Genomic DNA, 14464 nt, shown 5'->3' on the forward strand with positions numbered 1-14464 from the left:
GGAGGTGAGTGTTGGTGTGGCTTGACTGGGAGGTGAAGGACCGAGTTGTGGTGAGATACTTAGGAAGCATCTCAGCACATGTCAGTATTCTGAAGCGCTGGTGTTTAGGAACCACAGAGAGTGTGGAAAGAGGATGTCACCATCATGCAAGAGTCCTGCTAAAAATACAAGTATCACTTTAGGCCAACATTTTCATGAATGCATATTAGAATCAACTAGGGAGCTTTAAAAATGTTCAGACTTCAACCAGGGATAACTAAATCAGACTATCTGGTAGGCTCTGGCAAGAGCTTTTCAATAAATTTCTTAAATCCGTGGTTCTCACATTTTAATGTGTTCTCAAATTTTCACGTGTATTAGAGTTTCTGATTCAGTAGGTCTGGACTGGGGCCCAAAAGTTGTGTTTCTAACAAGTTCCCAGATGATGATGATGCTGGTTCTGGGACCACATCTTGAGAACTGCTGCTCTGAATCTTTCATATTCAAAATGTGATCCATGGACAAGAAGCATCAGCATCACTTGAAAATTTGTTATGAATAAAAAATCTCCCATACTGCATCTGAATTTGTAGTTTAATAAGATCCTTAGGTAATTCAGGTGAACATTAGAATGTGAGAACCACTATGCCAAAAGCCACAGATATACAAGAAGCCTCTAAAAATGCAGATTCTGGGAAGCCTGTGTGACTCAGTCAGATGGGTGTCTGACTTCAGCTCGGGTCATGATCTCACAGTTCATGGGTTCAAGCCCCGTGTTGAGCTCTGTGCTGACTGCTCAGAACCTGGAGTCTGCTTTGGATTCTCTGCCCCTCCTCCTTGTTCACTCTCTGTCTCTTTACATTTCTCAAAAGAAATAAACATTAAAAATTTTTTAAATAAAAAATAAATAAAGATGCAGATTCCTTTAAAGATTTTAATTTGCTAAGTCATGGGTAGAGCTCTGGAATCTATACTTTTGAACAAACTTCCTAGAATATTACAATGCCTGAGCTATCTGTAGATAACACTTTGAGAGAATCTCCACCTTAGGTAAATCCTTAAATATGTCTAAGCCCCCAGTTTCCTCATTTATAATGAAATCAATAAATGGTGAGTTTGTTTAAAGTGAATGGAGCTTAAACTTTCTGTGCTCTTCCAACACAAAGGTCTACTATTTGTACTACCCTAAAAGATGATTTTTCTTATCTTTATAAGTAAAAAGAAACCTAAAAATTAAGCTTACAAGGTTATTTTTATCTTTTACACAGCAAATTTGCTACCCAACAGAAAGAAATAACACTTAAAAGAAAATTTTAGCACCTTAAAATAATAGTTTACACTTTGGAATTGCTTTAAACTTTTCAAAACATTTCATACGCATTTTCCCAACATGCAAATATATATGCAACATTTGTTATATCAAATGTAGTTCGAAGTTTTAATTTAGTCTCTTGTTCCTTCTCCTAACCATGGTTTCAAAATCTGGTTTGTAGTCAAATGCACAACCAATTCAAAACTATTACCTAATAGCTACTATATGCCAGGCACTAAAGATACATGATGAAGAAAGTAGATAAGATCTCTGTCTTCAAACAGTACATCAAAATCCTGTAAGATGGAGAGAAGAATGAAAGGCTTATTAGAAATACAGATTTCTGGGGGCGCCCGCATGCTCAGTTGGTTAAGGGTCCGACTTCAGCTCAGGTCATGATCTCACAGTTCATGCGTTCGAGCCCCGCCTTGGACTCTGTGCTGACAGCTCAGAGCCTGGAGCCTGTTTCAGATTCTGTGTCCCTCTCTTGCTCTGCTCCTTCCCTGCTCATTCTCTGTCTCTCTCACTCTCTCAAGGATAAATAAACATTAAAATTTTTTGAAAAAAAAGTACAGATTTCTGGCCATCAGCCCACACTATAAATAAACAATTTTTGCTCCCAGAATTACATCTATTTGGGGCATTACACTGTGCTAGGTGATAAGAATTAAGCAAAAAAAAAGTTAAATGAGCTCTTTCCTTTCATAAAGCTAAAATCTACATGGAAGAAAGATGTCAAAAAATATGAAATGAATAAGTAGCAGTGCAAGATTATATTCATTCATTCATTCATTCATTCAACAACAAAATTTCCGGAGAGCAGAATAAATGGTGCAGAGGATAAAGGATATGGTACAGAGGATAAGAGTTAAAGGTGTTCACAAACGGTATTACTATGGACTGAAGAGTAAGGAAAACCTTTGTAGAAATAACAGAACTTGAATGGAGTGAAACATTTGGATTAGAAGAACAATAGGTGAAGAGCTTTCTAACATAAGAAAATGCACATGTAAATGAGCATGAAATGTTCCACAAAGAGCCAAGTTTCCTATTGGCAACTAGCAAGGAAATACAGCAAGCTATATCAACGATTGGGAGCAGATAGTGAAGGACATTGACTGCTATGTCCAGAAACATAAAGTTGAGCCCTTAGGCTGCCACAAGAGGTTTTGATTATGGGAGTGATATACTAATTAAACAATTAGTCTAGTAAAGAGGCATAAGATGGACTAGATGAGGAGAAAATAGAGGAAGGAAAACAAGCTCAGTTGCTACCACAGTATTTAGGGCCAAGATAATGAGAGCCTATACAAGGAAGACAGCACTAGAAATACAAAGAAAAAACTTTTGAAGAGAAAAGATATGGAACTTGACTACAATTAGATAAAGAAATTGAAAAAGAAGAGTAAATTTAAACTCCAAATTTATGAGAATGGGTGACTGAAATAAAGGTGCTAACATTGCAAACCTTTTATAGAAGGGATGGTAAACTGAGGTTAGGACATATATAACTTGAAGCTATCAAATGAATGAGGTATCCAAGTAAATTATTCTAATGGTAGATAGAGACATAGACTGAAAATATGGTACTGAGAGAAATGATGTGAGTGAATGGATTCAAAACTAGAAACTATAAATTGCTCCCCAAAGGAGTAAAGAGAAAACAAAGTATGATACTAGAAATGGAATTCTGGGAAATAGCTATAGTAAAGGAGTAAGGGGCAAAGGAAGGATTGGTGGTGGAAAGCCAAGAAACTTCTGTGTAGTGGTAGCCAAGAGAAGCAAACAAAAGCCAGCTGACTCTTACAGAAAGGCTCAGATAATGAAACTCCAGTTCCTTGCAAGGAGAGGGTAAGAAGTTGAGAGGAGGGAATTGAAAGTCTGCATAAATAAGAGTTAGACCCTTACCTTATACCATGTACAAAAATAAATTCAAAATGGATTAAAGACATAAATAAAGGCATAAAATAAAGACCTGAAATTATAAAACTATTGGAAGAAAACATAGGAGAAAACCTTCATGATACTGGATTTGGCCACAATCTCTTGAATATGACATCAAAAGTGCAGGCAACAAAGGCAAAAATAGACAAATGGACCTACATCAGATTTAAAAACTTCTGCTCAGCAAAGAAAATCATTTACAGAGTGAAAAGACGACCTATGGAATGGTAAAAAATATTTTCAACTCATTTATGATCAGGGGTTAATATCCAGAGTATATAAAGAATTCCTACACCTCGACAATGAAAACCCCCAAATAACCAGATTATAAAATGGACAAAGAACATTGAATAAACATTTCTCCAAACAAGATATACAGATTGTCAACAAACATATGAAAAGATGCATAACATCATTTTAATCATCAATGAAATACAAATCAAAACCAAATCAATGGCCACTATTAAAAAATTCAGACAATAACAAGTCTTGGAAAGAATGTGGAGAAAAAGGAACCCTTGTGCATTATTTGTAGGAGTATAAATTGGTGCAGCCACTGTAGAAAACAATATGGAGCTTCCGCAAGAAGCTAAAAATAGAACTATCATGTGATTCAGCAATACAACTTCTGAATATATATCCAAAGGAAATGAAAAGCCAGATATCAAATAGATATCTGCATTCCCATGTTTGTTGCAGCATTATTCATAATAGCCAAGATATGGGAACAACCTATGTGTCCATCAGTGGATGAATGAATAAAGAAGATGTGATGCATTCAGTGGAATATCACTGACCCACAAGAAACAAGGAAATCCTACATTTTGTGACAAGATGGATCTTGGAGGCATTATGCTAAGGTGACATAAACCAGACAGAGAAAGACAAATACTTCATGATATCACTTATGTGTGGAATTTAAAGGAAAAACGTCAAACTGATACAAAGAGTAGAAAAGTGGTTTTCAGAGTCTAAGGAGTAAATGAAATAGAGAGAGGTTGGTAATAGGGAATAAACTTTCAGCTCTAAGTTAAATACATTCTGCAAATCTAATGTATAGCATGGTGACTATAATTAACACTGTATTGTATAATTAAAACTTGTTAAGAGAGTAGAAAAGGTTCTCATACACACACAAAAAAGATAAATATGTGAGGTGAGTGATGTGTTAATTAACTAGATGGGGAAATACTTCTACACTGATATGGCAAATCACAACAACGTCCACTAACTATATAAGAATTTTGTGAATTATATCTCAATATAGTTGGGGAAAAAAAGAAATCAAATGGAGTCAACCAATACTTACCACTATTAGGAGAAATTTTCTGGTGAGGGAGAAAGGGGCATGAAATAGGAACTAAAAGAGGCCTGGTGTTGGTTTTTTCCCCCCAAATAAAATCTTTGCATGCTTGAAGGTAGACATGAAAGTTAATAGGTCTATTATTTATTTCTCTAAAACATAGCAACCTAACACCTAGCTGCTTAACTTAACAATCAACATTTATTATCTCAGAGTTTCTGTGGTCATGAATTTGGGAGCCTCTTAGCTGGATGGTTCTAGCTTGAGAATGCTCATATGACTGCAGTCAAAATGTCAGCTGGAGTTGCAGTCATCTGAAAGCTTTACTAGTGACAGAGAATGGTTTATCCAAGATGGTTCACTCACATGAATAGCACCACAGTCTTTGTTTTGACCATCTGGACTTTTTCATAAGTCTTCTTAAGTGTCCTCACAACATGGCAGCTGACTTCACCTTATTCCTTCTTCCAAGGAAAGAGCAAGGTAGAAGTCACAATGGCTTTTATTAACAAACCTCAGAAGTCACACTGTCAATGTTACTCAGTGTGAAAAGGAGCTACACAAAGGTGTGGACACAAGATGTGATACTCACTGGGGAGCATCTTGGAGGCTGGCCACCTCAGGGGAAAAGGAAAAGCTAATAGAGTAGACATAAAGGGATGGGTCTAAACTATTGCTTCACAGAGTATGGTTTACAGAGGGTTATAATTTGGGAGATTATTAGAAGCATAGAAGCTCAGGTCCTATCTCAAGCCTACCAAATCAGAATTTTCATTTTATAAGATCCTCAGGTGGCTCATCTGCAAATTACATTTTGGGAAAAAATGATCCAAAGTAGAGGAATAAGGGTTGGCTTTAGAGAAGGAGATTGCATCCTCTGTAGAAGAAAAAAAGGGTAGAAGTGAGTCTCATGACAGAGGGGAAGGGAAGAGTCAATGAGACTGCTTATAAAGGAAGTGAGTGCCACATTGAGTTAGTTCAGAGAAGGCCTCGTGACAACTAAATTAGAAGACCTAATGAAAAATAAGCCTGTTTTCTTCAGGAGGTAATATAATGGTGGAAAGAACATAACTCTGAAATAAAAAACTTGGATTTTTAAAAAATGTTTTTTATTTCTGAGAGAGAGAGAGAAAGACAGCATGAGCAGGAGAGGGTCAGAGAGAGAGGGAGACACAGAATCTGAAACAGGCTCCAGGCTCTGAGCTGGCTGTCAGTACAGAGCCCGATGAGGGGCTCGAACCCACAAACCGTGAGATCATGACCTGAGCTGAAGTCGGACGCTTAACCGACTGAGCCACCCAGGCGCCCCCAAAAACTTAAATTTTATATCTTGATTCCAAGAATATTAGTTGCGTACTTTTAGGTAAGTTTCTTAACCTCTTCAGTACTTTTTTTTTTCATATGTAATATGATGGTAATAATACCAATTCCACAGAATGAATGAAATAAAACAAATTACATAAAATACTCAGTTCTTAGTAAGCATCTAAGAAGATTATTTTCATTCCTTTGCCTCTTTTCTTCCAACTCTTTAAACTCTCCATTTAGGACCTATCTTTTGGCCTTTCAGTCATGGTTGCTGCTATTGGGGAAATTCCTTTTGAATTATCCAGATTCTCTAATCTCAATGTTTAGAATTTTATTAGAGTATATTGATTAGAGAGAGCACATTACATTTACTAGCACCATATCTAAGAAACTATATATATTCAGGGAAGACCCTGATTCCTCACTCATTTCCTCAGAATAAATGTAATAATAGGTTCTATATTGAGCATGAAGTTCTGACCAAACAGTACAGCCCAATTACAAGAGGAGTAGGAATTTTGACTGGTATTATCACATGAGATTCTATTTCTTAGACCTCACTTTCTGGAATAGTCCCTATACCACCTTCATGCCTAGCATTGGACATTCATCCTTATAGTAGTTCTGCGGCACCCTCTGGGAAGCCTATGACAGGTATCCTACTTCTTCCTTTTTTTCTTTTTCCTATTTTTTACCATAAATTCAGACATCCTTCCTTTGAGACTTTTCAGAAAGCATTTTAATACTATTAACAACAAGGAAAAATGATGAAGCTAACAAACATAATCAACAACAGTGACGTGGCAAAGTTATAAGAATTCTTCAACACAATTTTGGGCAAAACTGTTAAAAGTCGGGAGCGCCTAGGTCTTGGGTATCTCAGTCGGTTAAGCATCCAATTCTTTAAAAAAAATTTTTTAATGTTTTATTTATTTCTGAGAGAGAGACAGCATGAGCAGGGGAGGGTCAGAGAGAGAGGGAGATACAGAATCTGAAACAGGCTCCAGGATCTGAGCTGGCTGTCAGCACAGAGCACGACGTGGGGCTCGAACTCATGAACCGTGAGATCATGACCTGAGCTGAAGTCAGAAGCTTAACTGACTGAGCCACCCAGGCGCCCCTAAGTGTCCAATTCTTGATTTGGGCTCAGGTCATGATCTCACAGTTGTAGGATCAAGCCTCGCATCTGGATCTGTGCTGGGTATGGAGCCTCCTTGGGATTCTCTCTCTCCCTCTGCCTCTCCCTCATTTAGACTCTCTCTCTCTTTCTAAAAGTTATTATTAACCAATTGAAAAACAACTCACAAACTTGGTGAAAATATTTGTAAATTATATATCCAATAAAAGACTTTTATCTAGAATATGTAAAGAACATTTATAACTCTATCATATAAATACAAATAACCCAATTCAATCCAATTTAAAAAATGGGCAAAGGATTGGAATAGACATTTTGTCTAAAAATGTATAGAGATGGATAATAAGCATATGAAAAGAGCTCAATATCATTAGTCCCTAAAGAATACAAATCAATGAAATAATGCTTCATACTACAGACTGAGATGGTTATAATAAAAGAGAAAATAACAAATGTTAGAGAGGGTATAAAGAAATTGGAATCCTCATATGTGGCTGGTAGGAATGTAAAATGGTATAGTCACTTTAGCAAACAGCTTAGCAGTTCCTGCAAATGCTAAGTATAGTTATCATACAACTCAGCAATTCCACTCCTAGATATCAACCTAAGGGAAATGAAAACATAATATATGCAAAAACTTGTACACCAATGTTCCTAGTATCATTATTCATAATAACCAATAAATGGAAGTAACCCAAGTGTCTATCAACTGGAGGATGGAAAAACAAAATGTAGCCTATCCATACTATGAAATATTATTCAGCAATGAAAGGGAATAAGCCAGGAACACCAGGATGGCTCAGTCAATTAAGCATCCAACTTTGGCTCAGGTCATGATCTCATGGTTCGTGGGTTCGAGCCCTGCATCAGGCTGTGTACTGATAGCTTGAAGACTGGAACCTGCTTTGGATTCTGTGTCTTCCTCTCTCTCTGCCCTTCCCCTGCTTGTGCTGTAGACTCTGTCTATCAAAAATAATCATTAAAAAAATTTTTTTAAGGAATAAGGTAGTGATACATTAAAATGAATGAACCTCAAAAAAACATGCTAAGTAAAATAAGCTGTCACAAAAGATTACATATTGTATGATTCCATTTATACCAAAGGTCCAGAATAGACATGAAAAATAGATTAGTGGTTGCCAAGGGTGGGGAGCAGGGAACATTGTGGGGGCAAGGAAAAGAGTGGCTTTTATGAGTATGGGGTTTCTTTCTGGATTGACATAATTGTTCTAAAATTAGATTATGGTGATGATTAAAGAATTCTGTAAATATACTTACAATCATTGAATTGTGTACTTTAAGCTTTAGGGTATATAAACATATATTAATAAAACTTTTCAAAAAGATAATGTCAGGGGCGCCTGGGTGGCACAGTCAGTTAAGAATCCAACTTCGTATCAGGTCATGATCTCACAGTTCATGGGTTTGAGCCCAGCATCGGGCTCTGTGCTGACAGCCAGCTCAGAGCCTGGAGCCTGTTTCAGATTCTGACCCTCCCCTGCTCACGCTGTCTCTCTCTTTCTCTCTTTCAGAAATAAATTTTTAAAAAACTTAATAAAAAGATAATGTCAGCTTTGTCCATATGGTACTTGAATGCTTCGGCCCCATCACTATTACTATTCTGTCATCCCATAACTGTAAAACCAGAATCACCAGGAAGTAGAGCTCATGCAGGAGATTCAGGATGGCTCAGAACAGGTATTTGATACACACATGGTTCAAACATTCTTCATTGTGAAGTATTTCTTGAATAGCTGCCTGGGTTTTTGGCTCATAGATTCTATTCTTACCCCTCTCCTACTAACTCTGTCCAACTATAGACCATTAGATTTCAGGAAGACCATTCCTGAGCTGGGACTTGTGACTGTTGCAGGAAATTACTTGTCCCAAAGTAAATCTCCATAGGTTTAGAACCCCATGTTCAGTGAGCTTCTGCTTGAAACTAGGCCAGAACCCTGGTCTGAGAAGGGCACAGAGCAGAGAGCTTCAATGTGTATAAAGCCAATCATAACCTTTTCAAGAATGACAGACAGATGCTTTTTTCAAGGATGTTTGTGTTATGTGTATCCTTCTACGACCTATATGCCCTTCAATTTCATAGTCTATTCTTTCAGTGTTAGTAAAAATCAATGTTGAGCACTGCACAGCAAGTAAAAGAATATTTAAACATTTTTTGTTTGCTTGGTGAGGTATGAGAAGGAAAGCTTTCTGTGGTTCTAGCTATAATCTATTTTAATAAAGTTCTGAGCAGCCCTGATATATTAGTCAAGATCCACCAGAGAAACAGAAACAATAGGACATACACACATATACAAGAGGAGATTTATTATAGGAATTGGCTCATATGATAATGGAGCATGAGATAAATCATGATATGGCTTCTGTAAGCTTGAGAACCAGGAAAGCCAGTAGTATAATTCAGTCTCAGTCCAAAGGCCTAAGAACCAGGGGAACTTCTGGGGAGAGAGAGGGAGGGGTTTAAGTCCTGGAGCCTGAAGGCCCAAAACCCAGGAAGTCCTATGCCCCCAGGGCAAGAGAAAATGGACGTCTGAGCACAAGAAGAGAGAGTTTGCCTTTCTTTCTCCTTTTTGTTCGGTGTGGACCCACATTAGTGAGGGTGGATCTCTTCTTCTAGTTTAGTGAGCATCCTTACAGGCACATTAAGAGATTAGATTTTGTCATCTATCTGGATATCCATTAGCCCATGTGAGTTGACACATGAAATTAACCACATAATTCTGGGTAGCTAGAACTCTTCTGAAACAGAGAAGCTGCAACCTCATTCTTCAGCACAGTGCTCTGCAGATGAGCTCATACATCCCACTCTAGAGGCAATATTTCACTGAAGTCCCAGAAGTTAGGGCTGACCTTGTGGAAACTAAGAAAAGGTGGGGGGCAGAGGGGATGGGGGCAAATAAGTGGACAGGTCTCTAGGCCTGGCCCCTCTCACCCTCAAATGTAATTGGAGCAGTTCAGTATTGACCTTTTTGCTAAACTATCCAAGTGGACTTGGGTAAGTTTCCTCATACAAAAATTGATTCAGTGCACCTATCTCATACAATTAAATGAGGTAATGTATGTAATGCATTTAGCACAGTGAGGGGGCTTTTCAGAAAAATGTTAGTGGCTATTGTGCTTGTGCTACTTTAGACTTTATTACAAAGTTGGGCAATTACTGATTTGTCTCATATTCCTTGTTTAAAATTTTTTTGATAAATTATATAAACAGTATATGAATTCATCTGCATAAAAATTTTTAAAAAGAGGAAACAATGACAATACAGCAGTCTATTCCCATGTTTTCTTAGCAAAAATAAAAAAATGTTTGTATGGGAAATGCCCCTAGTCAACTCAGTTCAAAGTTCTAACATAAAAAAATTAAGGCAGTGACAGTCCTAGAGCAGAAAGCTATATGTAGATCAAATTTTATTCCCTAAATAAGTGTGTTCTACCCTTTTGCAAAGTTCTTCCTTCTCAGATCTTTAATTAATTAATTTATTATTATTATTATTATTTTTGCAATTCCATTTGACAGTCTTCTCTTATGCCAGGAAATCTCTTGGCTCTCCACAAGCATTTTCAGAAATTTGGTCCCTTTGTCCTTTGGTATGAATTGTCATATTAGTCTGTGACATAAATATTCTGGATGGAGCCTTGCAACTCTACCCCCACACCTTGTAGCTCTGAGAATTTTTGCTCTATTTTACAACAGTTGCACATTTTACACCCTATCTTGTCATGTAATAGTAAAGACTATTTTATAGTCAATAAATGAGTACCCTACTCTATTAATTATCTAAATAATCCAGAAAACTATATGAAAATTTACTGAGAAACATGTTTGCCATTTTACTCCACAGTTTAAACAATATTAAGCATGTTAATGGTATAAAAGTTGTTAAACAGGTCAACATGATGCAGTCCCTTAATAAATAAACTTATTTCCCTGTACCTGAATCATAGCTGGATGCACTTTTCTGTAAAGTCTAACATGATCTAAGCACTGGCAGTATATGCAGAGCCAACTATATAATCAATTAAGAGTGACAAGGACTCCAAAAACCAGTTTGTCCAGGAGGAACTTTATATCTTATTAAAAGGTAGAAATGTGATTATTTCTGACTACTGAAGGGAGTTTGGTGGTTGAGCTTATGTTGGGCAAAACTGGGATAAATTTTGTATTTTTAATTCCTTTCTGTACTTTTCTCCTTTTAGAGCCTTTTCTTCCACTATTCGCATTCTTCTTCCTCTTTACTTTTCCTTCCTCTTTTTTTTTTCCTTTCCTTTCCTTCCCTTGGACCCAATATTACAATGGGGACTTTGCTAAATTCCAATGATAATCAATGCGGCCTTCCTTAGCCTTTAAAAATCCATATCTTCAGACTTATAAAAGAAAGAAATTCTGACACATGCTACAAGATGGATGAATCCTGAGGACATTATGCTAAGTGAAATAAGCTGGTCACAAGAAGGCAAATACTATATGATTCCACTTATATGCAGTATCTAGAGCAGTCAAATTTATAGAAAAAGAAAGTAGAATGGTGGTTTCCAGGGGCTAAAGGACAGGGGAAATGGCGCACTGTTGTTTAATGGGTATTGAGTTTCAGCTTTGTAAGATGAAAAACTTCTGGAGATTGGTTGCACAACAATGTGAATATACTTGAAACTACTGAACTGTGCACTTATAAATAGTAAGATGGTGAACATTCCATTTTTTTAACCACAACTTAAAGAAACATGTCTTAATGGATCAAGAAGATGTGGTTTATATATACAATGGAATACTACATGACAATGAGAAAGAATGAAATCTGGCCATTTGTAGCATCATGGATGGAATTCGAGGGTGTTATGCTAAATGAAATAAGTCAGGCAGAGAAGGACAGATACCACATGTTTTCACTCATATGTGGAACAGGAGAAACTTAACAGAGGACCATGGGGGAGGGGAAGGGAAAAAACAGTTAAGGAGAGGGAGGGAGGCAAACCATAAGAGAACTCTTAAATACTGAGAACAAACTGAGTATTGATGGAGGTGGGGGAGAGTGGAAAAGGGGTGATGGTCATGAAGGAGGGCACTTGTTGGGATGAGCACTGGGTGTTATATGGGAACCAATTTGACAATAAACTATGAAAAAATAAATAAAAATAAAAAGATAAAGCAAGAGGGGAAAGAACATTTCTTATTAAAAGGACAAATACAGGGGGCTTTTGGGTGGCTCAGTTGGTTAACAGTCCAACTCTTGATTTCAGCTCAGGCCTTGATCTCAGGTTTGTGAGTTCAAGCTCTGTGTTGGACTCCACACTGAACATGGAACCCACTTTTTAAAAAAAATCCAGCACTAAAAAGATAATTATGTGTTGTAAAGGATGTGGACAACCTGGAACCCTTACACTGCTGGTGGTAATCTAAAGTGGTACAGCCACATTGAAAAAATATTTTAGCAGTTTCTTAACAAGAACATACACTTTACCATATGATCCACCAATGTCACATTTAGGGTTTTACCCAGGAGAAATTAAATGTATGTTCACAAAAAATGTATGTGTAGGTTCATAGCAGCATTATTCATAATGGCTAAAAGTTGAACACAATTCAAATGTCCATCAACTGGTGAACAGATACACTGAAGTGGTATATCCTACAATGGAACATTAACAAACAATAAAAAAGAACAAACTACTGACACATACTACCACATGTTTGAACATCAAAAACATTATGCTAAGTGAGAAGAGCCAGATACAAAAGACCTACATCTTGTATGACTCCATTATATGCAATGTCCAACCAAGGCAAATGTTCAACAAAAGTACAAAAATCAAAATAAAACAGATAAGTGGTTGCTTAGGCTTGGGAACGCATGTGCAGATGAACTGTACATCCTTTGTACAAATACAAAAGAACTTTTTGGAGTGATGGAAATGTTCTAAAACTGGATGGTAGTGATAGTTGTACTTGATAAATTCGTTAAATATCATTGAAATGTACATTTTAAATTGGTGAATTTCATAGTATGTAAATTATACTTCAATAAGATAAATAATAAGAATAAAAATTAAAACAACGTCATGCCCTACATATGGTAAACTATCTTAGATTCTCCAGCACTGTTCAAGCTGCCAGGGCAAGTGCTTGTTGGATCACAGGTGAGCTGTCTCAGCTGATCTCTGCCCAACATGAAGATTTGTGAGCAAAATAAATCCAACATGAAGAGTTTTGAGGAAACTAAATTTACATATATACACAAAAGGATATCCTCCGAAATAAGGGTAAAATCTTATGTTCCCACAGATTCTAACTTGCCTCTCCTACCTTCTCAAAGAGAAAACATCAACCATGGAAGAATTCCCAACAGTGAAGGGCACTTTACACACACTATCACCCTTTGACCTTCCAACAACCCTGGGAGGTAGGCACTACATGGAATATGCAATAGCACAGATTGTTGGATATCCTAGTTTCATAAACCTTAAAATACAAAAAAATTTTTTTCAATTAAGAAAACACTTTTAGCCCCATTTTACATGTATAGAAATTGAGATTTAAAGAGAAAAAAAAATTTCATGAGGTTACCGAATCTGTAAGTGACCGAGCTAATAGCTGTGCTATTAGCCATGATACTTTACTGCTTTCCTCTACACTATAACATATTTTCCCTAAATATATATGTTCCCTTCCAAAATAACCCCCCTTTCTTGAGAGTAGTTGATTCTCAGAGGGTAGAGTTTGGCATCACTGCTGACCATGGTTGGCCCTGGACTGTTAGGCCAAGAAGTGTTGCTTGTCCCTTTATTATAGAGAGGGCAGGTGGGTGACTCTCAACTCTGTGATCCAGTCCCTTTTATTCTTTTACTGTCTTTCTTGCTTTTATTTGTCAAAGAACTCCACCCATTGCTGTCCTGGGGAAAAGCAACACTCTAGATGACCAGGAAACGAAAATGAGAAGAGATAAAAAATGAGGGGGGTCAATCCACTTTGTAAAACTTGGAAGTACAGGGGTGCCTGTGTGGCTTAATCGGTTAAGCGTCCGACTTTCACTTAGGTCATGATCTCGCGGTTCGTGGGTTCGAGCCCCGCGTCGGGCTCTGTGCTGACTGCCAGCTCAGAGCCTAGAGCCAATTTCAGAGTCTGTATCTCCCTCTCTCTCTGACTTTCCCCTGCTCACGCTGTCTCTCTCTCTCTCTCCTAGAAATAAATAAAATATGTTAAAAAAAAAAACTTGGAAGTACAAAGAGTACAGTTACCTGGGAAACAGTGAAGAGAAAGCATATTTGACCAAGTGAAAAGCATGAGACTTTAAGTAGAAACCCTTTGTTTGCTAGGGAATAACTGTATTGTTTTGCTGCTTGCTTGTTGGGAAATAAGGACAAGATAATTGAATAGAAATGGAAAAGTGAGGGGCGCCTGGGTGGCTTAGTCGGTTGAGCGTCCGACTTTCGCTTAGGTCATGATCTCGCGGTTCGTGGGTTCGGG

The sequence above is a fragment of the Crocuta crocuta genome, unplaced genomic scaffold (assembly GCF_008692635.1).
Source record: "Crocuta crocuta isolate KB4526 unplaced genomic scaffold, BGI_CrCroc_1.0 scaffold244, whole genome shotgun sequence".
In the NCBI taxonomy this organism is placed as follows: Eukaryota; Metazoa; Chordata; class Mammalia; order Carnivora; family Hyaenidae; genus Crocuta; species Crocuta crocuta.